The sequence below is a fragment of the Tachyglossus aculeatus genome, chromosome 3 (assembly GCF_015852505.1).
Source record: "Tachyglossus aculeatus isolate mTacAcu1 chromosome 3, mTacAcu1.pri, whole genome shotgun sequence".
In the NCBI taxonomy this organism is placed as follows: Eukaryota; Metazoa; Chordata; class Mammalia; order Monotremata; family Tachyglossidae; genus Tachyglossus; species Tachyglossus aculeatus.
The window spans coordinates 42,885,414-42,912,888 of NC_052068.1; positions in this window are offsets into that span (position 1 = coordinate 42,885,414).

Below are 27,475 nucleotides of genomic sequence, written 5' to 3' on the forward strand. Positions count from 1 at the left end.
TCTGTCTGAATCTCTTATAGATTCATTTCTCATTCATCTTATAATAGTCACACTTGTAACTTAAAAGAGGGCAGATGGAGACAACACTACATCAAGGCAAAACATGAGTGGGATTCAAATAAGGCACATACAGATGAAAATGCTGGCTGGTTCAAATGCGTAAGGTATTTTACTTATATTCTAACATAACTGTAGAAGAGATCTCTCAGTTAATTTTTCCTCTCTGTCAAATGACTACCCACTTCAGATAACTGTATATATGTCAGCCTATTTCTTTCTAAAACACCTTTTGAGTACTGAAAATATAGAATGCCAAGCGCTTAGTACAATGCTCTGCACACAGTAAGCGCTCAATAAGTACGATTGAATAAATGAATGAATGCCAACCATTCCAATATAAAAGAAACTTACAATGAATTTAAAAATCATCAGATGAGCAAACTCTGGTTTTGTAGTGGAGATAGATTAATAAAGTACTCAAAAATTATAGCGATTGGCTAGCAGATTTTGGCAGTAAAACTGAAAGGGAACAAATCAGACTGCCGAAAGGACCAGCATTTGGAAGGATATCTCTTCTTTCCTCTACCCTTATTTCATTTTCTGCTCTCTCTCTCTCTAATGTTAGGCTACATTCCCAAAATGTCTAAGGTGGCCAGAATTCCCAAAATGACTAATGTGGACAGGGGTAGTGTGTCAGTTTTATCTTTGAGGGTGGTTATTGATTTGGGAGGAAGTAAGTCTGCTAAATTGATACTGCTCCTTGGAGGTTTAATTGGGTCACTGTCTGCTTTTCTGATTTTCTTATTTGCTGGGAACAGTAAACAGTTCTCTGTGACATTACCAGGGGTTTTCAGTCCTAAATCCAGAATGAAAGAGCCTCTCCAGATCAGGGAGCAGCGCTGGGACTTCTGTCAGCTTCCAATGGGTCCTAAAGCCCTTCGTACTTCCCATTCTACTGTGGCATAGTTTGGGAAATCTGACTTCGTGCTCTCCATGTAACTTGTACTCCTACTGCTGCCACCACTCTATAACCAAAGCCCGGTCATTCTCTCAGGGTGTGCAGATCATTGGGGATTAGTCTACCAGCCCATTTTCAGAGCTGGCTGCAGGAAGCTTATGGGCAAACCACTCCTGCCCATGTACCCTCAGATCACCTGTCTCCCTGCACCCACAGATTTTCCCCCAGCCCTCTGCACAGGCAGACACCAAAATCTGAGACCATTACAATATTTAATATGTTCTTAACATGTAACAACCAAAACAAATCCAGTTTAAACCATCTTTCTGTGGATCTACTTCTTCTCCCTCTAGGACCCTAGAGCATCCCTGGTTTCATGTTCTTCCGCTCCTCTAGGTTAAGTGTCTTGCTCCTGCAGAGTCCTAGCCACTGGATTCTGAACCTCCAGGGATCCTCTCCGATTCCTCCCTGTAGTCTGTGTCCATCCAGGGTCCCAGTGCGAGCTCTCCCCATGCCCTTTTCCCCCAAGCACCCAGTCACTTCCCCTCAGTTTGAGATGGCCAAGGATTTTCTCCTTCCTCCAATCTGGACCTCTGCTTCCTCCCCAGTCCCTCTCTGATAGATTCAGTTTCCATTTCAAGGATGGGCACCAAGGAGTGACTCTCCTGGCTTCTTCCTCCCTCTCCTAAAGTGTGGGGGACAGTGGAACTGCTCATCACATTCTTTCCCAAGTTAAGAATTCAGCATACATCATTGAAATAATGTCACGAATGAGCAGCACTCCCTGAAAGCCTGCTTTGTAAAATTACTTATTTGAGGAGAACTTGGTTTTCTCAGAGTTCCTTAGGTAGCAGCTGTGAAAATGAGTAGGACGTTGAGATGAGAGTGGAAAATCCTGATATGGATGTCAGGTTTCTGAGTTAAGTTTGGTGGCAGGTACAGAAGTATGTGGACAGGGACAGATTAACCAGCAGGGGATTGGGGGGGATTCCCACTTTGGCCAGTCTGAGTTCATCTAGCACCAGACATAATAATAATAATAATAATAATAATAGCATTTATTAAGCACTTACTATGTGCAAAACACTGTTCTAAGCGCTGGGGAGATTACAAGGTGATCAGGTTGTCCCACGGGGGGCTCACAGTCTCAATCCCCATTTTACAGATGAGGTAACTGAGGCCCAGAGAAGTGAAGTGACTTGCCCAAAGTCACACAGCGGACAGTTGGTGGAGCCGGGATTTGAACCCATGACCTCTGACTCCAAAGCCCGGGCTCACACCTGAGCCATGCTACTTCTCATTTGAATCTAACATTGGGTTTACTCCACGTAAATTCTTGCACTGGAAAAATCCTCAGTGCATGCATTGCCACCTTGCTAGGCAATTGGAATCCTGCTTCAGTAAAGCTGCCTCACGGCAGTTTGGGAAAAAATCTGGACCAGTGGAACTGTCTCTGGACCACCTGAAAAATGTCCAAGATACTCATAATAATAATAACAATAATAATAATAATAATAATGATTATTGTACTAGTTAGAGCCCCTTCCTTCCTCTCCCCCTCGTCCCCCTCTCCATCCCCCCATCTTACCTCCTTCCCTTCCCCACAGCACCTGTATATATGTATATATGTTTGTACATATTTATTACTCTATTTATTTATTTATCTTACTTGTACATACCTATTCTATTTATTTTATTTTGTTAGTATGTTTGGTTTTGTTCTCTTTCTCCCCCTTCTAGACTGTGAGCCCGCTGTTGGGTAGGGACTGTCTCTATGTGTTGCCGACTTGTACTTCCCAAGCGCTTAGTACAGTGCTCTGCACACAGGAAGTGCTCAATAAATATGATTGATTGATTACTATGTACCAGGCACTCTACTCAGTGCTGGGGTAGATACAAGCAAATCAGGTTGGACACAGTCCTTGTCCCACATGGACCTCATAGTCTTGATCCCCATTTGACAGATGAGGTAACTGAGGCCCAGAGAATTGAAGTGACTTGCCCAAGGTTACACAGCAGACAAATGGTAGAGCTGGGGTTAGACCCCATGACCTTCTGACTCCCAGAGCCATGCTCTATCTACTATGCCATACTTCTTCCACTAAGCCATGATGCTTCCACAAGAAGAGAGGCTGAAACCTGGGCCCACACCTATTAAGGCTCACTTTTATCCAGGCTTCGATGCTGGGGGGGGGTGGGTGCCCTGAACTCTGAGGCCACTGACATCTTCATATGTAGTCTCATGGGACAGTGAAAGGCAGGCAGAAGTTCAGGAACCATGAGGAGTGGTCTAGGGAGCCTGAGACACCAACAACTTTTCACATGACATCATGGAAGTTAAACCTGCCTTCCCTGTGGTTGGAAAGATGATAGGGCAGTGACAGTTTGAGAATATTGATTAATAGAAGCAGGCAGAAAGATTTTGCCCATGAGTTATCCATCCTCAGAACTGGGGAAGAATCCCTCATTAGGGAAATAAACCAAGTCTAAAACCAGGAGTTAACATCTCATTCAAGGATAGGTATTGCGGAATGGGCAGAGCAAATCAATCATTCAATCCATCCATCCATGGTATTTAATGAGTGCTTGCTACGTGCAGAGTATTGTATTAAGTGCTTGGGAGAGTACAATACAACTGAGTTGACAGACCCCTTCCCTGTCCATAATGAGAAAATAAGAATCTTTTGTTATTAATGGAACTTTGCCAAATCTCATCTCTCTCAGCTTTCCCATTTACAGTGTGGGTCCATTTTTTAACGCTGGTTTCTGAGACTGGTGAATCTGTTAATCAGTCCCTCAATGGAATTTATTAAGAGCTTACTCTCTGTTTAAGAGAGTACAACAGAGTTGGTAGACATGATCCCTGCCTACGATGAGTTTGTTAATCCTCATTAAACCACACTTCAAAGCCTTATTGAAATCCCATTTCCTCTAAAAGGTTCTCTTTTCCCCTATTCCCTCTCCCTTCTGGATTGAAGTTATGCAATTTTGTATTATAAATTTGTATTGTCTTTAAATTTTTAATAGCATTGTCATTAATATCATGAATTCTGAGTGAACTTTGTATGTCTGTTGTTGTATGTCTGGTCACCTATTAATTTATTACAATCTGTGCCTCTAGTGGAAACTCTAATGGCAGGAAAAGAGAGTGGCCTGGAACAAACAACCAGCATTATGATTAATTCCTTCACCAAGTTTTAGGCCTAACATCTCAGGGCCAGAGCTCATCTGGTGCTCTCAACCAGAGACTTCATCCTCATCATCCTCATCACCATGACAGAAGCAGCGTGGCCCAGTGGAAAGAGCACAGGCTTTGGAGTCAGAGGTCATGGGTTCAAATCCTGGCTCCGCCAATTGTCAGCTGTGTGACTTTGGGCAAGTCACTTACCTTCTCTGGGCCTCAGTTACCTCATCTGTAAAATGGGGATTAAGACTGTGAGCCCCGTGTGGGACAACCTGATTACCTTGTAACTTCCCCAGTGCTTAGAACAGTGCTTTGCACATACTAAGTGCTTAATAAATGCCATAATTATTATTCTTACTACAAGCTCAGATATTCAAGTGCTTTGAACAATGCTGCCACACGAGTGCGAGTTGAATGAAAATCAGGTTGGTGATCTCCAAGGTTGTTTGGGCACACTAATTTACAAAGGGCTTAACAAATGTGTCATCATGCACTTCCCAAGTGCTTAGTACAGTGTTCTGCACACAGTAAGCGCTCAATAAATATGATTGATTGATTGATCGTCAAGTCGAAAGGATTAAATCTTTCTCTTACATGGCATTACTTCCTCCTCCTCCTCCACCCACCCCACTAGTCATAAGATGCAATCCCTAATGTGCACACCACCATCCGCTCTCCACCCCTTGAGAATCTAAAGTCTCAATAGCTCCTGTTGCAAAATGAGTCAGTTAATCACACCTATACTGAAATTTTCAAGTATTTGGGAATCAATTAAACTTTGGCTTGTACAAATTATCAGTTGTTTTATCATGTGGAAGCTTAAACACAAAGAAGTTAGTTCACTTGCTCCTTGCTTCTCTCTCACTACACTCCAGCTACCAATTCCATACTCACTCTAATTCCCAGAATACTTAAGATATTTTCTCCTCTGTGTAGCTGAAGGTATTGGATGCTAATGTTTCATCATCTAAAGTTCCTTCCCACAGCTGCAAGTTTGTTAACATCCCAATGACCTCTCTCATTTAACCCAAATGTTGTCCATGTGGCCTTCACAACATCACTAAAATCCACTTCTTCCTCTATATCCAAATTGCAACCACGTTACTCCAAGCACTTAAACTATCCTACCTTGATTACTCTATCAGCCTCTCCTTGCTGACCTCCCATCCTCCCGTCTTTCCACACTCTAGTCCATACTTCTCCCTGCAGCATGGATTATTTTTCCACAAAAATGTTCAGTCCATGCTTCCCCACTCTTCAACCACCTCCATATCAAACAGAAATTCCTCACCATTGGCTTTAAAGCACTCAATCAACTTGCCCCTTTCTACCTCATGTTGCCACTCTCCTACTACAACTCAGCCCACATGCTTCACTCCTCTAATGCAAACCTTCCCACTGTACCTCAATCTCATATCTCTCGGTGTCAACCTCTCACCCACGTCCTGTCTATGACCTGAAACACCCTCCCTCCTCATATCCAACAGACAAAGCCTTACGGAAGGCACATCTTCCCCAAGAGACCTTCTCTGACTAAGCCCTCTTTTCCTTTTCTCCCACTCCCTTCTGCATCACCCTGACTGCTCCCTTTATTCACCCTCCCTCTCAGCCCCACAACACTTTTTAAATTTATATTAATGTCTCTCTCCCCCTTTAGACTGCAAACTCGTGTGGGCAGGTAATGTGTCTGCTATATTATGTTGTACTCTTCCAAGTGCTTAGTACAGTGTTCTGCACACAGTAAGTGCTCAATAAATACAACTGAATGAATGAATGAGTGAATGAATAAATATGAGTGACTGACTGACTGGCTATACAGAAAAACACATCCACTGGCAGTTCATTTGATAATTTGGTTTATCAGTGAGAATCAATCAATCCAATCGTACTTGTTGAGCGCTAACTTTATGCAGAGCACTGTACTAAGTGTTTAAGAGAGTACAATATGACAATATAACAGACACATTCCCTGCCACAATGAGCTCACAGCCAGAGGAGAAGACAGACATTAATGTGAATAAATGGGAAGGAGTGAAGGAAAAAAGAAAGAACATTGCATTTTATAATTCTCTCAAACCTTTTGGAAATTATTTTGAATGTTTTTTTTGAGAACTTCTGGGATACAAATAAAGGTGTCCCTTTTCACACATGAGTCAGAGTTCTGGGAGACACAGGGAATGTCCACAGTCATGGAAATCGCATTGCTCTCCTGTGTGGGAAGTCTGAAGCACAACTACATGACAAGGAGGACGCCAAACTAATACTTCCACACCCTTCCGCCACCCATCTTGCCTTCAATTTTCGCTCCTGTTTCCTGCTGAACATCTTTGGGCCACTCAGATCAATCAATAAATCAATGGTATTCAATAAGTACCTACTGAGTGTAGAGCACTGCACTAAATGCTTGGGAAAGCATTATGGGTGAAGGTGGTGGGATTGGGATTTCTACCTGGGTTAAAGTGAGAGAGAATCAAGGAGCAAGTAACTTCTTTGGGCCTCACCTTACTCATGATAGCTAAACAATTGATAAAGCAGTCACCGAGTTTCTGATAATAATAATAATGATGTTGGTATTTCTTAAGCACTTATTATGTGTCAGCCACTATACTAAGTGCTGGGGTAGGTACAAGATAATCAGGTTGGACACAGTCCATACCGCAAACTGGGCTAACAATATTAATCCCAATTTACAGTTGAGGTAACTGAGGCACAGAGAGGTTAAGTGACTTGTCTAAGGTCACACAGCAGACAGTGATAGAGCTGGGATTAGAACTCATGCCCTTTCAACTCCCAGGCCCATGCTATATTCATTACACCATACTGCTTCACATCAATCGTTTACTGAGTGTTTACTGTGCCCTAACTGTACTAAGGGCTTGGGAATCTACAGTACAATATAAATGGTGGAACCTGAGGTGTCCAATAAGCAGTTTGTCTAGAGGGAGAGAGAGAGATTAAACTAAATTAAGAGTGTGCGCATAAGTGCTGAAGGTGGGGTGAATATCAAGTCCTTAAAGGGAACAACTCTATCTGTAGCAGCCAGACTTGGCTTAAAATATAAATGAAGATCAGATATGATAGTGAATGGTCAGAACAATGAGCCAGTCACGAAAAATAGACTACTTTAATTCTTACTGCTTAAGCAGGATGTTCCCATTTGTAGTTATCTCTTCCAGCACCTCAAACAGTATTCAGCACAAATTGATGATTGACTGACTCATTGTTCGGAGAGAGATGAAACAGAGAGTAAAGCAGGCAGTTCCTATTAATTAATTACTGGATATTTGAAAAATGTGAGGAGACCATAATTTTAATATTTGTCAATTCTCTTCTCTGCCTATCTGCCCCCGTGTCCCATTTCTCTACCTCCATCTATCTCCACGGTTCCGGACCAACTCACAAACACCAAGCCTCCTCATTGCCCTGCTCAGACTGCGGGCAGGACCATGGTGGAAGGCAGAGTGAAGAGATCTTCTTCAGTTTAGGCCCTGGGATGGTCTGGATCGCATCACATGACTTTCAGATCAAGGTCCCACCTCCCTCTTCCCTGGCACTGCCCACTAATCAGAAAGTCCACTGACTTCCTAATATGAAGTTTGCAGAAGCCTATTGGGGAAACTCCAGAAACTCCTGCCTAATGGAATAATCTTGGAGCAGCATGGCTCAGTGGAAAGAGCACAGGCTTTCGAGTCAGACGTCATGGGCTCAAATCCCGGCTCCACCACCTGTCAGCTGTGTGACTTCGGGCAAGTCATTTAACTTCTCTGTGCATCAGTTACCTCATCTGTAAAATGGGGATTAAGACTGTGAGCCCCACGTGGGATAACCTGATCACCTTGTAACCTCCCCAGCGCTTAGAACAGTGTTTTGCACATAGTAAGTGCTTAATAAATGCCATCATTATTATTCTTATTATTATCTTGAAGGTTCATGCTTTGTTATTGTGTAGTAGAACAAAGACCATAAATATGTCATGGAACCCTCTGAATTGCAAATTACAGAGGTGCCAGGGCTGACTGCCTCACATGCCCAAGCCAACTTCAGCAAAGCATTACATTCATCATTTCTGTTTCTCTAGCATTTCTCATACGGATCAGAAATAGGTGGGTTGGTGGAATGAGTCCTCAAGCACTGAGGTGATGTGGAAGTGATGAAGTTGCAGTAGTGAGGGAAATATAGTGAGGAGATGACAGATTAATCAGAGAAGACCTCCTTGAGAAGATGTGATGTCAGATAGGCTTTGAATATGGGGAGAGCAGTGGTGTGCTGATTGTGAAAGGGGAAGTTCAAGATGTCAGTAGGGAGAGACACGAATAAAGGTGGTAAGTAGAGTGATTTGAAAGGAATGAAGCCTGCAGGTTGGGTATAGTGGGAGATAAATGAGGATTACTAGGGAAGAGAAAGCTGATCCAATCTCTTGAATTCAATGGTCTGGACATTCAGTGTGATGTGGAGAGGAATAGATGGTTCAGGGGTCAGACAATAAACAGCAGACTGCACATAGGAGATTATTAAAAGCACCTCCTTGTTCAGTCTTCTGTACCAGATTCCCCAGATCTGATCTGAGTAATGCTGCAGGATACCACCTAGGTCAAAAAATGTTTGTAATTCTAAGTTTAAGGTTCCAGTAGCCCTGATTTCTCCCATTTATAATGCAATAATCGACTGAGATTGAATCCCATAACCCTTGTCTCGGCCCTTACTGCCCCTTAAAATTGAATGGGTTAAATGACTTCCCAAAGAAATCCCACGATTCTCAGACCTATTTCAGTTCAGACATTGCTGCTGGCTATTCATCTTTAATATGAACAGATCAGTCTGTTCAGAATGATGGAATGTTTTAACCATCAACTTCCAGCTATTGCTTTTGCATTTTATTCCTCTTCAGTATTACTGCTCTTCCAAGGCTCTCAAGACTACTGCTAATCCAAACTTGAGGCTAAACCCTGTTGACTGCAGAACATGGGGAGCTCAACAGTCTATTGCCTCCCTTAGCTCCTGGCCCCCAGGAATAATGATAATAATAATAATAATAATAATAATAATAATAATAATAATATCATTTATTAAGTGCTTACTATGTGCAAAGCACTATTCAAAGCACTGGGGAGGTTACAAGGTGATCAGGTTGTCCCACGGGGGGCTCACAGTCTTCATCCCCATTTTACAGATGAAGGAACTGAGGCACAGAGAAGTGATGTGGCTTCCCCAAAGTCACACAGCTGACAATTGGTGGGGCCAGGATTTGAACCCATGACCTCCGACTCCGAAGCCCGTGCTCTATCCACTGAGCCATGCTGCTTCTCTAGAATCATCTAGAATCATCCAGTTTCTCTACTACCATTCCTTTCCAAACACCTTGTATGAGTTGTTTACATTCACTGCCTTCACGTCTTTTCAAACTTTTTCTCAACTCCTTGCAATCTGGCTGCCTCCCCCAATCCCCATCCCCACACTTTAATAAACTGCTTTCTCCAAGGTCATCAGTGACCTAAGCAATCAGTTAATCAAGAATATTTATTGATTGCTTACTTTACACAGAGCAACCTACTAAGTGCTCGGGAAAGTATAATAAAACTGAGTCGGTAGACCTGTTCCCTGCCCAAAACAAGCCTACAGTCCAGACAAGCTTTGGCAAGTCTCCTTGCCAAAACTAAATTTCACATATATACACACAAAATCCATCCTCCCAACAACTTTCCTATCATTCTTGATAACATCATCATCCTCTCTGCATCACAAATCCACAAACATGATGTTATTTTTTACACATCTCAGTCCTTCATTTTGCATAGTCAGTCAGTCACCAAATCCTGTCAGTTTTACCTTCACAACATCTCTAGATTCTGACACCTCTTCTCCATCTAAAATGCTATCCTCTTGGTCCAAGCACTTGTTACATCTTGCTTCTACTGCTGTATCCTCCATCTTACTAACATCCCTGCCTAAAATCTCCTTCTTTATCTAGTCGATACTTCATTCTTCTGTCCATATCAATTTTTATTCAAAAATCCTGATGAATTGTCTGCAGTTGGAATAAAGGAAACTTAACCATTATGATATCAAACTTTTGGATCGAAATGAACACCTGCCCCCTCTGTAATAAGCTTTTCCATCGTTATATGCTTTATGTTTTTCATCACTATCCATAATTTGATTGTTCTTACCATATATTCAATATATTAATATTTTAAGATTTCAAGTGGAGAAAATTTTCAAAATGCAATCAAAAAGCATAGCGTTAAAGGTCTTACATGATTATTTCTTACATAAAATGTTTCAAAATTAACCTTTTCATTTAAAATGTTGCTTCCAGTTCTTCCAATTTGTTTGAGAAAATACCTCATAATTGTGGCAGGTGTTAAGATGGAGTCTTTTTGCACTAAGTATGTATTTCCTTCTCCCTAAAGTTCACCAAGGAACTAAATCTAATGCTAAGAAAACCTTTGAAAAATTAATATTTTTATTCAGCTGCATGTAACACTAAAAATGTTTTGTTTTCAGAACATACATTTTTCAAGTCAAAATATTTGCAGCTGGACTAGACTTCTTTTTATTCCTCTTCAATCAAAATAGCATATCATTAAAACCTGTGACAGCTTTCCAGACATACAACATACTTTATACAATTCTAGAAATCTGCATAGACACATCAACACTGTATTTGCTTTGCAGCCCACGAAGTGATCAAATTAAATGGTTCTAACAAATCCCTTAAACTACGACCATCTTTAATTTTCAGTCATCCCTCTCACTCTAAAATTGAAACAGTACTTGGTCAGTTGTATTTCTGATAAAAAAAAAAAAATTGTAATACAACAGAAAGCCCTAAGATTGGGAGCCAATGTTACACAGAAGGGGTAAACTACTAGTACTTCTTTAAAAATCACCACAGTAAAATGTTGGTTTTTAAAAAGAATCATCTAATTCTTTATTCTAGGCTAGAAGCTGCTAGTGGGCTGGGAATGATTCTCCCAACTCTGTTGTATTGTCCTCTTCTAAGCACACAGTAAACACTCAATAAATATTGACTGATTGAAACTTTTACAAAAAAGATGTATGCTATGTGATGTAAAGGTTAACTGGCACATTTACAGAAAAGCATCGCAAACAGATGTATATAAACTTCATTAATCATGTTGGAATTGTTGCAACCAACATTCTCATGCCAGTATCTTAATACTACAAATCAAGCTACCTATAACGCTGTCAAAATGACACCTGCCTGAATAGATTCCTTGTCATAAGGAATACACAGAAGAGTATCATTGCTTCCAAGTCAGGGTATTTTGCAATTTAGAAACTTATCAGTCCTATTCTAAGGATAAAGAATATTTTCCTTCAAGGGGTTTTGGCTGAGTAATTTCTGTTCTCTCCTGGTGCAATGAACATGTCTACCAAACTGCAACATCTTGCACAAATCATCATTTTTTTAAACTGACCTGTTCAATGTTCAGCCAAGTAAATGACCTAGTGCAATCAATCATTCACCGATATTTACTAAGCACTTAGCATATGCAGAGCCTTGTACTAAGTGCTTGGTAAAGTATAATACAACAGGGTTAGCAGATATTATTCCTTTCCACCTAGGAATCTTAAGGAGGAAGGCAGACATTAAAATAAATTAGGAATACTGAACCAGGGGAGCTGGGTTTTAATCTCAGCTCTAGCACTAGCCTGTTGTGTGATGTTGGGCAAACTAAACTACCTGTGCCTCAGCTTCCTCATCTATAAAAGTAGGGATAAATTTAGCCTGTGAGCCCCATGTGGAGCAGGGACAATGCCCAATCTGATTATCTTGTATCAACTCCAGTGTTTAGTGCAGTATTTGACACCTAGTGAGAGTTTAACCAATTGCATTATTATTATTATTATCATAACATAGAAAGCTGGCAATTAACCGGTGAAAAAATAAGTGGATAATTTCACACTTGTTAATTTGCCAGAATATATCTTCAAGTCATTATTTCCATGTCACTTTCCTCTGCAAATTTTAGAAAAAAAACATTTTTTTCCTATATTAAAACATTCTGTTCTTGTCAAGCTCCCCCTACCCTCTCTTCTTCACTCTCCCACAAAACCTCTAATTCACCAGTTGGAGGATCCAGTTTTGCTCTGCACCTTTCATTCTCTCAATTAGGCTGTCTTCACAGACTTTGTCACTTAGCTCAGCAGTGCTATTATTATTATTATTATTATTGTTATTATTTTATTATGGTACTTGTAATACCATAATACTATGGGCCTGGGATTCAGATGTTCATGGATTCTAATCCCAGTTCTGCCACTTTTCTGCTGTGTGACCTTGGACAAATCACTTAACCTCTCTGTTCCTCAGTTACCTAATCAGTCAAATAGGGATTGAGACTGTGAGCCCCACATAGGACAGAAACTGTGTCCAACCTAATTTGCCTGTATCCACCCCAGCACTTAGTACCATGCTTGACAGATAGTAAGTAACAAATATCACAATAATAATAATAACTATTATTATTATTAATTATTATTACTTGTGTCTACTCTCCAAAGACCTATTTATCATTTTTTGGAATTTTAATTCTGTTACATTTCTTCAATTTTCCATGTACTTTATGGAAATAAAAGTGCTATTCTCTGTGACTCCCAGTTCACAGCATAACAATACTTTCTGATGCCAGTCACTTGAGGATTTCATTTGAGAATAATAATCAAATATTTCAGTATTGTTAGGAAGGTACAGTATGTACAGAGAAAAAGAGGAAACAATAGCCTACACTACTGAGGATCATTTTCAGCAGTCTGAGTGACACACTGGACCCAAAATGCCCTCAAATTCTAATTCTGGGTCAGACAAAGACTTTCTTTGAGTCCTTGAACATTTAGTTAACATCTGCCAAGCATTATTCATCATTTGAAAGAGATTTTTTTTCTCTTAGCCTATCTCTGCTAGATTAAGATTTCAGACAGTGTGTCACCTCCTTCGAATCTCCTGAGAGATGGGACCAAAGAATGTTATCCTGGGAAGCTGCAAGAAAAAGATGTAGGGAAAGGAGAAAGGGTGAAAAGGAGAGGAGGGGAGGGAGAAGAGAGAAGGTGGGGAAGGGGAGAGTAGGACAGGGCCACAAGGGGAAAGGGAAAGGATGAGAGAAAGGCTAAGGGAAGGGGGACGGGTGAGAGATAGAGGAGGGAAGGAAAGGGGGAGATGGGGAAGAGAAGTGAAGGAGAGAGGGAAGAATAGGGAAAAAAAGAAAGAAAAGAGAGTGAGGAGACAGCAAGAGGGAGAGGGAAGGAGAGACAAGGGAAGATGGAGGGGAAAGATTGTGAGGCAGGGGCTTAGGGGGTGAGAGGGAGAAGGGAGAGGGAAAGAGGGTCCACACTAAATGAGGAGGATATTGATTGGGATTATGGGTAGAAAGTTAATTGTTTTCATAATCATGGCTCAAGATTCATAAATGTTAATGTTAGGAAGTTATAATCTGATTTCCTTTATCATGTACCTTTGACCCGAGACATATTTAATCTGTGCACGTAAATATTAAACCCAATTATATTCTAACCAATTTTTTGTGGTTAAATCACAGAAAATTAGGGGAAAGACCTAGGCTTATAGAGGGGTTATGTCTATTCTACAAACCCTAGACCATCAAGTGGTAGGAAAAACTAGCCAAAGCACTTTGAAAGCCTAATTAATCTACAACTTGTGTCTTTATCTGCGAGTACTTTAAAGTGCAGGTAATTAATAGACCACTCATGTTTCAGCCTGGCCCCAGTAGCGATTCAGTGTGCTAGAATTTGAATTAAGACATTCAGGCTTAGTCTAACCACAGGGTGCCAGACACTTTGGCTCATCTCCGCTCTGGCCTCCCACATCTTCCATCTGACAGATTTGAAAAAATCTCATTTGCAGATTCGGGAAAACCTAACGGAAGGAGAGAAAGAGATGACCATTGATTCCTGGTTTCCAGAATAGTTGTGGGAGGGTGAAATGGCATCACTGTAAAGCATTGTATTCTAATGATAAAACTACAGGCCTAGGAGCCAGAAGGCCCGGGTTCTAATCCTGGCTCCACCATTTGTCTGCTGTGTGACCCTGAGCAATTCACTAAGCTTCTCTGTGCCTCAGGTACCTCATCTGCAAAATGTAGATTATGACTGTGAATCCCATTGCTTACATCTACCCCAGTGCTTAGCACAGTGCCCCAAACAAAAAACAAATGGTCAAAAAAACGCTTTTCTTCATCCTTCCACCTACCGGTCTGATCCTAGTTCCAGCCCTGACTGAGAAAGCCTAACGAAACTGGAGTCACCATTCTGGCTTCTCCCATTTATCCAGACAATACTGTGAGGTTCACAATGGGGAACGGCTCTTAGTCATAATCCTTTCAGTTCATCTTCCCAGTAATCTCCATAGCATCTTGTGGTGAGCCCACAACAAGCAGCCTTATTAGTGACTGCTTGTGATCCTGTGAACAACAAGTAGGAAGAGACTCATGAAGGCAATGATGGGCTCTACCTGAGGCAGGTGATTGCTGGCCTGTTGGGGTGGAGCATGGTGGCCTTCTTTCCCTGCTCTACCCCATAATGGGCCTGGGTCAATCAATGACTGCCAGTTAGAGCTACAGCTGCGATGCCTAAGACAGATAAAAGGTGGTTGCTTTTAATCATGAGGAGGCAAGCAGCAGGCATGCACTGAAGCATATGGAGAGCAGCATTCAAAAGCAGCAGAAGGCAGCAGCACTTGGAAGCAGAAAGAAGAAGCATTGGCAGAACTGGCTTCCCTGACCAGCAGACTGGTATTGAACCCTTAGCGGAGTGAGTGTGTGTATGTGTCACCCCCTTGCACATTGGTAAAACTAAGTAAAAAACTTTCCACAGTAACCCTGGTGCTCAAAGGTGTGGTTTTACTGTTCTACGTGTCACCAAGTCTCCCCTGGCTCAGGAAGATCCTGGTCGGTACAAGATTGGGGAGGTGGGGGGTGCTCGCAACACATCTATCAGAGATCAAAACATTTTTATCTTGAATAAGGATGATTCACTGAAAAGCTTGAACAATCTCAAAATAAGAAGTTTCTGTCCACTTAGGGGTAAGGCAAGAAAATACTAGTAAAAAATATTGGAATTAAGTAACAGTTGTAATATTTATTTTTTCCTTTCCAATATAATAATAATAATGACATATGTTAAGTACTTATTATGTGTCAAGTGTTGTATATGCTAAAGTGGGAGGGAAAACTGGCCGAAGCACTGCAAAAGCCCAGTTAATCTATGACTTGTGTCTTCATCTGCAACTATTTTAAAGGTACAGGTAATTAATGTGCCAAGCATTGTACTAAATGCTGAGGTAATGTGCCAAGCATTGTACTAAATGCTGGAGTTGATTCAAGTTAATCAGAGTGAACAAAATCCATGTCCCTCAGAAAGCTCACAGTCCAAGTAGGATTGAGAATCAATACTAACTGCCCAGTGTAGGGGGATGAATTGACAAAGGAGAGGAGACGTAGGTTTATGTATTGATAGAACTTGTAAAAGGCAAGGGAATACCAAAGGATGTAAGGCCAAAGAGCTGCTTGTGAAGAATGTAAGGTGGAATGCCTGTAGTGCAGATAAGATGTAAGGTGGAAGGTCAAGAATAAAGCTAGGCTTTCATAATATTAACAAATAGAAAAATGAAGTCACCGCAGGAAGCAAGGAAGTGAGAACCCATTGCAAGCCCTAGCTGGAATTATTTGAGAACCAAACAGGGGGAGACTGTAGAGATAAGCGGGGCACCAGGTCACCTGCCCAAACAATCACAGAATGACACAGGTGGAGAAGAAGACCAATAGAAGAAGACACTGGCAATCAATGGACATAAGGTAGAGCATTCATAACTGGGTAGTCTGTAATGCAGTCATCGTCCATCAGATCATGACAGAGATGATGCCCTTCCTTAATACACCGGCAATAAAGCTGGAATTGGTTGTCTGTAAGTATTCCTTATTTTTTCCCTGTGGCATCCTACCCATTCATTCATTCAATGGTATTTATTGAGAGCTTACTGTGTGCAGAGCATGGTACTAAGCACTTGGAAGTACAAGTTAGCAACATATAGAGAAGGTCCCTACCCAACAACTGGCTCACAGTCTAGAAGGGGGAGACAGACAACAAAACAAAACATGTGGACAGGTGTCAAGTCATCACTGGAGAATAAAGCTGAGCCATGTTGCCTCTGAGAATGGCCACACTAAAACTTCATAGCACTAATCCTCTGAAACTTAAACCGCTATTTATTCCTTCCAAGAATCTTTATTGGCTTTGCAGCATCAGCCCACTGGGGAAAACATCTCCCGGGCCTGACACACATTTTACAAAGCAGGAAACTGAGGCATAGATAAGTGATTTGCCCAATGTCACACTGGAGACAAATGGTGGGACCAGGATTAGAATCTAAGTCCCAGATTCCCAGACTTGGGCTCTTTCTTTAGCCTGCACTTCTTCCTTTCACTTAAAAGTCCATGTGAACCGCATCATCTCATGAATTCTACAAAAGGACTTGATGAGACTGAAGAAGAGCCCTCGTTCCCTGATCCCATTTTGTGGAGTTTGACACTGAACTACAGCATTATTTGCCTACACTTGAGTGTTGGTGTTAAGCAGGAATTCAACACTCTATAGCTCATTCAAATTCATTTATTTTCAGCAATGTGCAAAGAAAATCCAGCAATTTTTCAATACTTATAATTATATTTTTTCCCTCTTTGGCATTTATTATAACTCTACAGGAGAAAATGATCAGTTGTTGGAAAAAGATGAAGAATATAATATCCACAAATTTTCATTACCATTTGACATGACACAGGGCTTTTGGAATTTAACCTCTGTACACGACTGATATGCCCAACTCATCTAAAGGCATCATAATGAAAACTACTGCTACTATAGCAATTAAAATTAGTGTTAATGGTTATTTTTAAATTAACTATAATTATCGTTAGTTTTCAATTTCATCTGGTGCTATGAATTTCAACAATATGGACATTGTATTAGGGCAACCATTTTTACAGGGCTTATTAAGCACACCTTTGTGCAGAAGGAATTGAACTTACTATGAATGCTACAAATAGTTTCTGAAAGCAGTGAATAGTAAGATGATAGTCTTCAAAAATAATTTAAGATGGTTACGTATGTAGCTCATTTTTGGCCTCTATGAAAAGATAGCTTATTCAGAAAAAAATATTTGAGTAGCAGAAGGACAAAATTCAAGTCTTTCAAGTATGCATGTAACAGAATCAGTACATAAGAGTGGACAGAGCAAGGCCTGAGGGTCAGAGGACCTGGGTTCTAATTCCAGTTCTGCCACTTGCCTGCTATGTGACTTTGGACAAGCCATTTCACTTCTCTTTGCATCAGTTTCCTCATCTCTTAAGTGGGGATTGAACACCTGTTCTCCCTCTTTCTTAAACGGTGAGCCCCATGACCTGATTATATCTGTACCAGTATTTATAATAATAATAATAATTATGATGGCATTTATTAAGCACTTACTATGTGCATTGCATGTCAGTTTGGTACATAGTTAAGCACTTAACAAGTACCACAATTATTATTCTGTTTTTAAACAGTGATCCCTGTTTGGGACAGGGACTGTGTCTGAGCTGATAATTTTGTATCTACCCAAAAATTTGGTAAGTAGTAAGCACCTAATAAATACCACCACTATTTCTATTAAATTGTGCAACAAAAGTGAAGCAATAGCTGACATCGTTCTACCATTTGACATCATTCGTTGTACTATTCTCTGTTAAAAAAAAAAAACCCACCCATGCACTAATACTGCTTATCTCTAAATAAGCACATTTGGAGAATGATTAAAATAGATTATGCATTTCCTTTGAGCGTTCAACTGAACTATGGAGAATGATACAGGTTGAATTAATAAAACGTATATAGCTTCTGTTCAAATGGCAGGTGTGATTGTGCTTAATTCTTCTCTTTTCTACTTTGCACGTTGGCCCAGGTTTGCTTTCGAAACATGTTATTTTATGCACTTACAATGAAGAGTAACCATTTCAGAAGATTTGATAAATCCCCTTTACGCCGTAGAAAATTTCCCCTGGAAACTAGGTGCACGTAAACATTTAGTTTCACTGAATTAGCTTCTACTTAAATTCCACGTTTCAATGTCTTATTAAATGATTTCCTTCCGATGCCTCTATTCAAATTATATACTACATTTTTACATAGGAAAAAACTAAAATAATTTTTTAGAGGAATGCTGCACTGAGCCCACTTTGTCCACTAGGGGTCACTGTTATTTCACCCAAAGATAACCACTGTAGTAAACCGGAATTCATTCATTCATTCAATCATATTTATTGAGTGCTTACTGTGTGCAGAACACTGTACTAAGCGCTTGGGAAGTACAAGCTGGCAACATATAGAGACGGTTCCTACCCAACAACGGGCTCACGGTCTAGAAGATTACAATCGTAAATCGGAATATAAATTTAAACTTTATGTCATTCTTGTGCATCTATTCAAATGCCTGCATCTCTGTGTAGTCTGATGAATATTATGGGTTTTTAAGCCTTGCACTGCAAAGGAGAGAGGTGGGGCACAGGCATAAACATCCCTGAATTCCTCTCATGTGTAGCTCTCTGTCTCTAGTTCTTGTGATGGCTTCTCTGTCTGTGTAGCCTTTTCCTGCTTCACATGCAAATTTCTATGATTGAACTCAACCTCTTCATCACCAACAGTATTTAGTGAGTGTTTCCTGTGTGCAGACCACTGTACTAAACTCTTGGGAGAGTACAACATTTTCACAGCCCACAAGGAGACTCTAGGCAAAGGTTGGTGAGTTGGCTTTTCTACATGGATCCAAAGTCTCATCACCTTATTCAAGGTTAATATTTAACTTCCAGAAAGAGAAGGGGCACCCACTGCCCCCAGACTTCTGCTGGAAGGTGGACACGCAGCAGGCATAAAGAATCATAATGGAAATGCCATAACAGCCAGTTTTTATGGTATTAGTTAAGTGTGTACTATGTGTCAGGAACTGTACAAAGCGCTAGGGTAGATACAGCATAAGCATATCATAAGCATAAGCAGTCCCTGTCCCACATGGGGGTCACAATCTAAAAGGGAGGGAGGACAGGTATTGAATACCCATTTTACAGTTGACATCACTGAAGCACAGGGAAGTGAAGTGACTTGCCAAAGGTCACAAAGCAGATAAGTGGCTGAACCAGGATAGATCCCAGTTCCTCCAACTCTTCCGCCCATGCTCTTTCCATTATTCTGGGTTCCTTTGAAGATAATAATAATAATGGTGTTTGTTTAGCACTTACTATGTGCCAAGCACTGTTCTAAGCACTGGGGCAGATACAACATAATCAGGTTGTCCCACGTGGGGCTCACAGACAATCCCCATATTACAGGTGAGGTAACTGAGGCACAGAGAAGCTAAGGGACTTGCCCAAAGTCAAACTGACAAGTGGCGAAGGGAGGATTAGAACCCATGACCTCTGACTCCCAAGCCTGAGCTCTTTCCACTAAGCCAAGCTGCTTCTCCAACTACTTCTCCAAGATCACACTGCTTCCCAGTTATCATAAATCATGATGACACCCAGATCTACATCTCTGCCCCTGCTCTCTCCCCCTCCCTCCAGGCTCGCATCTCCTCCTGCCTTCAGGACATCTCCATCTGGATGTCCGCCCGCCACCTAAAGCTCAACATGTCGAAGACTGAGCTCCTTGTCTTCCCTCCCAAACCTTGTCCTCTCCCTGACTTTCCCATCTCTGTTGACGGCACTACCATCCTTCCCGTCTCACAAGCCCGCAACCTTGGTGTCATCCTCGACTCCGCTCTCTCATTCACCCCTCACATCCAAGCCGTCACCAAAACCTGCCGGTCTCAGCTCCGCAACATTGCCAAGATCCGCCCTTTCCTCTCCATCCCAACCGCTACCCTGCTCGTTCAAGCTCTCACCCTATCCCATCTGGACTACTGCACCAGCCTTCTCTCTGATCTCCCATCCTCGTGTCTCTCTCCACTTCAATCCATACTTCATGCTGCTGCCCGGATTATCTTTGTCCAGAAACGCTCTGGGCATATTACTCCCCTCCTCAAAAATCTCCAGTGGCTACCAATCAATCTGCGCATCAGGCAGAAACTCCTCACCCTGGGCTTCAAGGCTGTCCATCCCCTCGCCCCCTCCTACCTCACCTCCCTTCTCTCCTTCTACTGCCCAGCCCGCAACCTCCGCTCCTCCGCCGCTAATCTCCTCACTGTACCTCGTTCTCCCCTGTCCCGCCGTCGACTCCCGGCCCACGTCATCCCCCGGGCCTGGAATGGCCTCCCTCTGCCCCTCCGCCAAGCTAGCTCTCTTCCTCCCTTCAAGGCCCTGCTGAGAGCTCACCTCCTCCAGGAGGCCTTCCCAGACTGAGCCCCTTCCTTCTTCTCCCCCTCGTCCCCCTCTCCATCCCCCCCCCGTCTTACCTCCTTCCCTTCCCCACAGCACCTGTATATATGTATATATGGTTGTACATATTTATTACTCTATTTATTTATTTATTTTACTTGTACATTTCTATCCTATTTATTTTATTTTGTTGTTATGTTTGGTTCTGTTCTCTGTCTCCCCCTTTTAGACTGTGAGCCCACTGTTGGGTAGGGACTGTCTCTATGTGTTGCCAATTTGTACTTCCCAAGTGCTTAGTACAGTGCTCTGCACATAGTAAGCGCTCAATAAATACGATTGATTGATTGATTGATATGTCACATTCTATGGGTTGGAATGTGACTGAGTGGACATTAGAATGCCTCAACTGCACTTAGAGCTGTACCTTTTAAGAACTTGATATTCACCCCACCCATAGCCCCACAGCTCATATGTACATATCTGTAATTTATTTATTCATATTAACCTCTACCTCCCCAGCTAGACTCTAAGCTCTTTGTAGGCAGTGAACATATCTACCAACTCTGCTGTATTTTACTCTCATAAGCACTTTATACAGTGCTCTTCATGGTAAGCAGTCGCTCAATACTGCTGCTTGATTGATTGAATGCTTTAGAGATATTCTGTCTTGTTCAAGTTCAGAAAACACAGTGTCTTCCCTGACCCTTCAACGGGTTAAAAGGAAAAACAAGAGGTTTCCGTTTGTTACTGTACAAACCTCAGAGTGATATCAAGGAAAAGAGAAAATGCCCACGGCAACTAAGGTTGACCAAAAGAGCTATATGAGTGAGTGAGTGGCTGATGGCAACTGCTAAGATAGAAGTCAGATCTTTTACTGTGGATTTTTGTATCTGTCTCCCTTGGTGTGTCAAGCTTCTTGCAGTCAGTGGGCTTTGATGCTTTCCTCAACTTATCAGCAGCCTTCAGCTTTCCTCATTCAACTAACGAGGCAACCGCGTTGGCCCTGTCACCTCATCAGAAACACTGTCCTGCGAGGTGATATGAAACAGCAATTTTGTGTGTTTAATTTTGTGTTAACATTTAATCTCTGAATCTCAGCATAGCCCTGCAAGGTTAAAGCATAGCTCTCAATGGACCAGTGAGTGTGCACCTATTCCAGGTAGCTGGACAGTCAGATCTCTCTGGTGAGAGTGAATGAATGACCTGAATGACCTGCTAAATGCGCTTTCCCTCACATCTCCTTTGGAGCAACGGCAGCAGTAATAATTGTTCGAAACCAGAAAATGTGATTACACTGGCACTAGCTGGTCTTACATTAATTTAGCAGGGAGTTGTCAAATGCCGGTCAAAAGAAGATATCCCTTGAGTTTACAGCATAGTCAGAACAGTTTTTCAAGGAACAAAGGTGACACATGGCAAATCTGTCAAAAACTAATGAAAGATTTATATAATTAGGATCTCTTTTGCTAACATGTTAGGAAAAATTAATGTTCACGCAGGAGAGAACAGTTTATCACGGCAGCCACTATTAAAATGGACATTGGAGCACCAGAAAGCAGGAGAGTTGGGTTAGATTCCCAGGCCTGTTATCTATTCATTTGGTTATGCTGCAGAAGCTGACTGGCTGCCCCCACAGTTGTCCCTGCCTGCTGGCTTTGGTCTCATTAACTGTCGTTAATTGTTGCTGAATTGTACTTTCCAAGTGCTTAGTACAGTGCTCTGCACACTGTAAGCGCTCAATAAATGTGACTGAATGAATGGTTTTTCTACCGTCTGGATGATCTCAGGTGAATGCCTTATTTGGATATATGTATATACCTATATTGATTCCTGTTTACTTGTATTGATGTCTGTCTCCTCCCTTTAGAGAGAATCAGCGTGGCTTAGTGGAAAAAGCGTGGGCTTGGGAGTCAGAGGAAGTGGGTTCTCATCCCGCCTCTGCCACTTGTCTGTTGTGTGACCTTGGGCAAGTTACGTAACTTCTCTGTGCCTCAGTTACCTCATCTGTAAAATGGGGATTTAAAGTGTGAGCCTCACTTGGGAAAACCTGATTAACCTGTATCTACCCCAGTTCTTGGAACAGTGCTTGGCACTTACTAAGCGATTAACAAATACCATAATTATTATTATTATCTAGACTGTGAGACTGTTGTGGGAAGGGATTGTCTCTTTATTGCCATACTGTACTTTCCAAGTACTTAATACAGTGCTCTGCACACAGTAAATGCTCAGTAAATACAGCTGAATGAATGAATGAACCTTGGTGTTATCCTTGACTCCTCTGCCTCACTCTACCCACATATTTGGTCCATCACCAAATCCTGTCGGCCCACATTCATAAAATCACTAAAATCCACCCTTTCCTCTCCATTCATACTGTTACAATGTTAATCCAATCACTAATCAATCAATCAATCATATTTATTGAGCACTTACTGTGTGCAGAGCACTGTACTAAGCACTTGGGAAGTACAAGTCAGCAACACATAGAGACGGTCCCTACCCAACAGCGGGCTCACAGTCTAGAAGGTACACTAGATACTCATACACCAGATTACTGTATCAGCCTCCTTGCTGACTTCCCAAACTCATGCTTCTCCTCATTCCAGTCCATACCTCATTCTGCTGTCCGGATTATCTTTCTACACAAAGGTTCAGGACATGTCACCCCCGCTCTTCAAAAATCTCCAGTGGTTACCTATCCAGCTCCGTATCAAACGAAAACTCCTCACCATTGGCTTCAAAGCACTCCATCACCTTGCTCCCTCCTACCTCACCTCACTTCTCTCCTTCCACAACCCAGCAGGTATACTTCACCCCTCTGGTGCTAACTTCCTCACTATGCCACGTTGATCTTGCCTATCTCACCACCAACACCTGGCCCACGTCCTACCTCTGGACTGGAACACCCACCCCCCTCAAATCCTCCAGACAATTACTCTCCCCCACTTCAAAGCATTAGTGAAAGCACATCACCTCCAAGAGGCCTTCCCAGACCAAGCCACACTTTTCTTCATCTCCCAGTCCCTTCTGCATCACTCTGACTTGCTCTTTTTGCTCTTCCCCCCTCCCAGCACCAATGCACTTATGTATCTGTAATTTTACGTATTTGTATTGATGTCTTTTGATTTGTATTGATGTCTGTTAATTCGTATCAGAGTCTCTTCCCTGCCCCCTCTGGACTGTGAGCTTGTTGTGGGCAGGAATTGTCACCCTTTATTGTTGTATTGTACTTTCCCAAGTGCTGAATACAGTGCTCTGCACACAGTAAAGCAGGTGGTGACGGATGATAGCAACTGGATGTAGAGAGCAGTCATAATCACACATAATTGCAGCTCTATGACCCCACCAAAAACCTTCTAGGTTGGGCATCATTTCTGTCATTGTCAAATAATGTATTCCAAGCTTGCTGGATAGTATTTGTCTCTGACTTTGAAGAGGCAGTTAGTATAGGAATAATTGTGATATCTGCTAAGCTCTTACTATCATCATCATCACCATCATCAATCGTATTTATTGAGCGCTTACTGTGTGCAGAGCACTGTACTAAGTGCTTGGGAAGTACAAATTGGCAACATACAAAGACAGTCCCTACCCAACAGTGGGCTCACAGTCTAAAAGGGGGAGACAAAACCAAACATACTACAAAATAAAATAGAATAGATATGTACAAGTAAAATAAATAAATAAATAAATAGAGTAATAAATATGTACAAACATATATACATATATACAGGTGCTGTGGGGAAGGGAAGGAGGTAAGATGGGGGGATGGAGAGGGGGACGAGGGGGGAGAGGAAGGAAGGGGTTCAGTTTGGGAAGGCCTCCTGGAGGAGGTGAGCTCTCAGTAGGGCCTTGAAGAGATAAAGAGAGCTAGCTTGGCGGATGGGCAGAGGGAGGGCATTCCAGGCCCGGGAGATGACGTGGGCCGGGGGTCAATGGCGGGACAGGCGAGAACGAGGTACGGTGAGGAGATTAGCGGCAGAGGAGCAGAGGGTGCGGGCTGGGCTGGAGAAGGAGAGAAGGGAGGTGAGGTAGGAGGTATTTGCCAAGCACTGTGCTAACTTCTGGGATAGATAAAAGGTAATCAGATAAGACACAGTCCCTATTCCACATGGAGCTCACCATCTAAATAGGAGGGAGGAAAAGTTTTGAATCCCCATTTTACAAATGAGGAACCTGAAGCACAGAAAAATGAAGTGACTTGTCCAAGGTCACAAAGCAGGTAAATGGCAGACCTGGGATTAGAGCTCAGTTTCTCTGACTCCTAAGCCTGTGATTCATTCATTCAGTTGTATTTACTGAGCGCTTACTGTGTGCAGAGCACTGTACTAAGTGCTTGGGAAGTACAAATTGGCAACATACAGAGACAGTCCCTACCCAACAATGGGCTTACAGTCTAGAAGGGGGAGACAAGTGATCTTTCCACTACTTCACGCTCTTGAACTTCTTTATACTTATCCTCAGCACCCTTGTATATATGTCTAGCAATCAGCAGTATTTATTCATGACTTAATGTATCATTTTGATTATATATTCAAATACTTTTGCTGACTATTCTGATAATTTTTTTGAATTTTTATATTCTCCACTAGAGAATAAGTTGAACCCTGTTGTGCTCTTGTGTTTGTTTTGGGACAGCTTCTGCCTTTGTCTCCCTGTTTTATGATTCTTGCGGAGTTTCTCCTCCAGCAGAGCTACTGTTTCCTGGGTACGAGTGTGCTGAACTAGTCTATTTGTGGCAATGGACTCATCAATTATCCCCCAGTCAAGGCTAGAATGCGGCATCGTCCGAGGCTTTGTATTTTGGATCATTTAAAGTCTCTGGAGATCCAGGACACCGGGACATGTTTCTCTTTAATAACCCATTGGGCCTATAACTGATCCAATTATTCTCAGGGTTACTGGATTTTATTTCTTGACCGTCTTTGAATGACTTATAATTGTTATTTCCAAAAGAACCTTTAAAGTCCCATGGGAGAGAACTCTACAATAGAGTCTGTAGCATTGCATAAACCCAGTAAGTGCAGTCTAGTGAAAAGAGTACGGAGCTAGGTGTTAGTACACTGGGCCCGATTCTGCCCCGGAACTGCCATTTGACTTTGGTCAAGTCATTCAACCTTTCCACCAGCTTAATCCTCCCAAGCTAACCTCCTAGCTGAGCCTCAATCTTGACAACCCATTGCTCTCACCCCTCCTCCGGCTTGGCAATCCCTCTCTGTTCAAAGCTCTCCCAAAGAGCCACTTCCTGGAGCAGGCTTTTCCACACTTATCCCCATGCCTCCATCATGTCATTTCACCAAGTACCCTTACAGTGCATGTGAGTAGTAGTGTATTTCAATCATTGCTAATATATTCATTAATTTACCTTGTTAATGTACCTAATTCTCGCCTGTCCCGCCGTCAACCCCCGGCCCACGTCATCCCCTGGGCCTGGAATGCCCTCCCTCTGCCCATCCGCCAAGCTAGCTCTCTTCCTCCCTTCAAGGCCCTACTGAGAGCTCACCTTCTCCAGGAGGCCTTCCCAGACTGAGCCCCTTCCTTCCTCTCCCCCTCGTCCCCCTCTCCATCCCCCCATCTTACCTCCTTCCCTTCCCCACAGCACCTGTATGTATGTATATATGTTTGTACATATTTATTACTCTATTTATTTTACCTGTACATATCTATTCTATTTATTTAATTTTGTTAGTATGTTTGGTTTTGTTCTCTGTCTCCCCCTTGTAGACTGTGAGCCCACTGTTGGGTAGGGACTGTCTCTATATGTTGCCAACTTGTACTTCCCAAGTGCTTAGTACAGTGCTCTGCACACAGTAAGCGCTCAATAAATACGACTGATTGATTGACTGATTTCTCCCTTCAAAGCCCCACTGAGAGCTCACCTCCTCCTGTAGGCCCTCCCAGGCTGAGCCCCCTTTTTCCTTTCCTCCTCCCCATCCCCCCCACCCTACCTCCTTCCCCTCCCCACAGCACCTGTATATATGCTTGTACAGATTTATTACTCTATTTTACTTGTACATATTTACTATTCTATTTATTTTGTTAATGGTGTGCATCTAGCTTTATTTCTATTTATTCTGATGACTTGACATCTGTCCACATGTTCTGGTTTGTTGTCTGTCTCACCCTTATAGACTGTGAGCCCATTGTTGGGTAGGGACCATCTCTATATGTTGCCGACTTGTACTTCCCAAGCGCTTAATACAGTGCTCTGCACACAGTAAGCGCTCAATAAATACGATTGAATGATTAAATGAATGAATTTGGTTACTTTCACTACCAATAATGATGGTATTCGTTAATGCTTACAATGTGCAAGTACAATCACTGCACTAGGCAATGGGGTCAATATAATATAATCAAATTGGACACTTCTTGCTCTACGTGGAGCCCAAAGTCTATGTTTATAAATGTGTTTATCCTTTATTGTTACACTGTCTTTTTAAATTGCCCTGAGATGGCAACATCAGTAAACTGAAATACAGAGAAGTTGTTATTTGACCTGATTTGCGAGTCCATTCTCTGTTCATTCTAGTCCTCTTATAAATAGAAATCATGCTTGAGAATACTGACCATTCTAGTTGCCTATTGTATGTCACCACACTTCTACAGCCACCCAACAGCTGGAAAGTTTCTTACTAGTGCTTCACTTCCTGTGGACTTTTCTCAGCAGAGTAATATTTCTGAATCTCATCTAAAGATATTATTGCAGGTTTATCATCCAGCAGGCTCCGCTCGTAACTCAACTGCTTTAGAAGACTGAAAAAAAAAAAAAAAAAACCCAAAACCCAGTCCTCTTTGGGTATAACTAGGAATAGTTTTACTCTATGTTTTGCCCAGTTACAGTAATGGTAGAATCTTTACAATGACTTAACTATATTCCTCTGGAACAGGGACTGACCACCCTATGCTGCCCCTGAAACATCCTGTAATTTGAAGATACTCTAGTGCCTG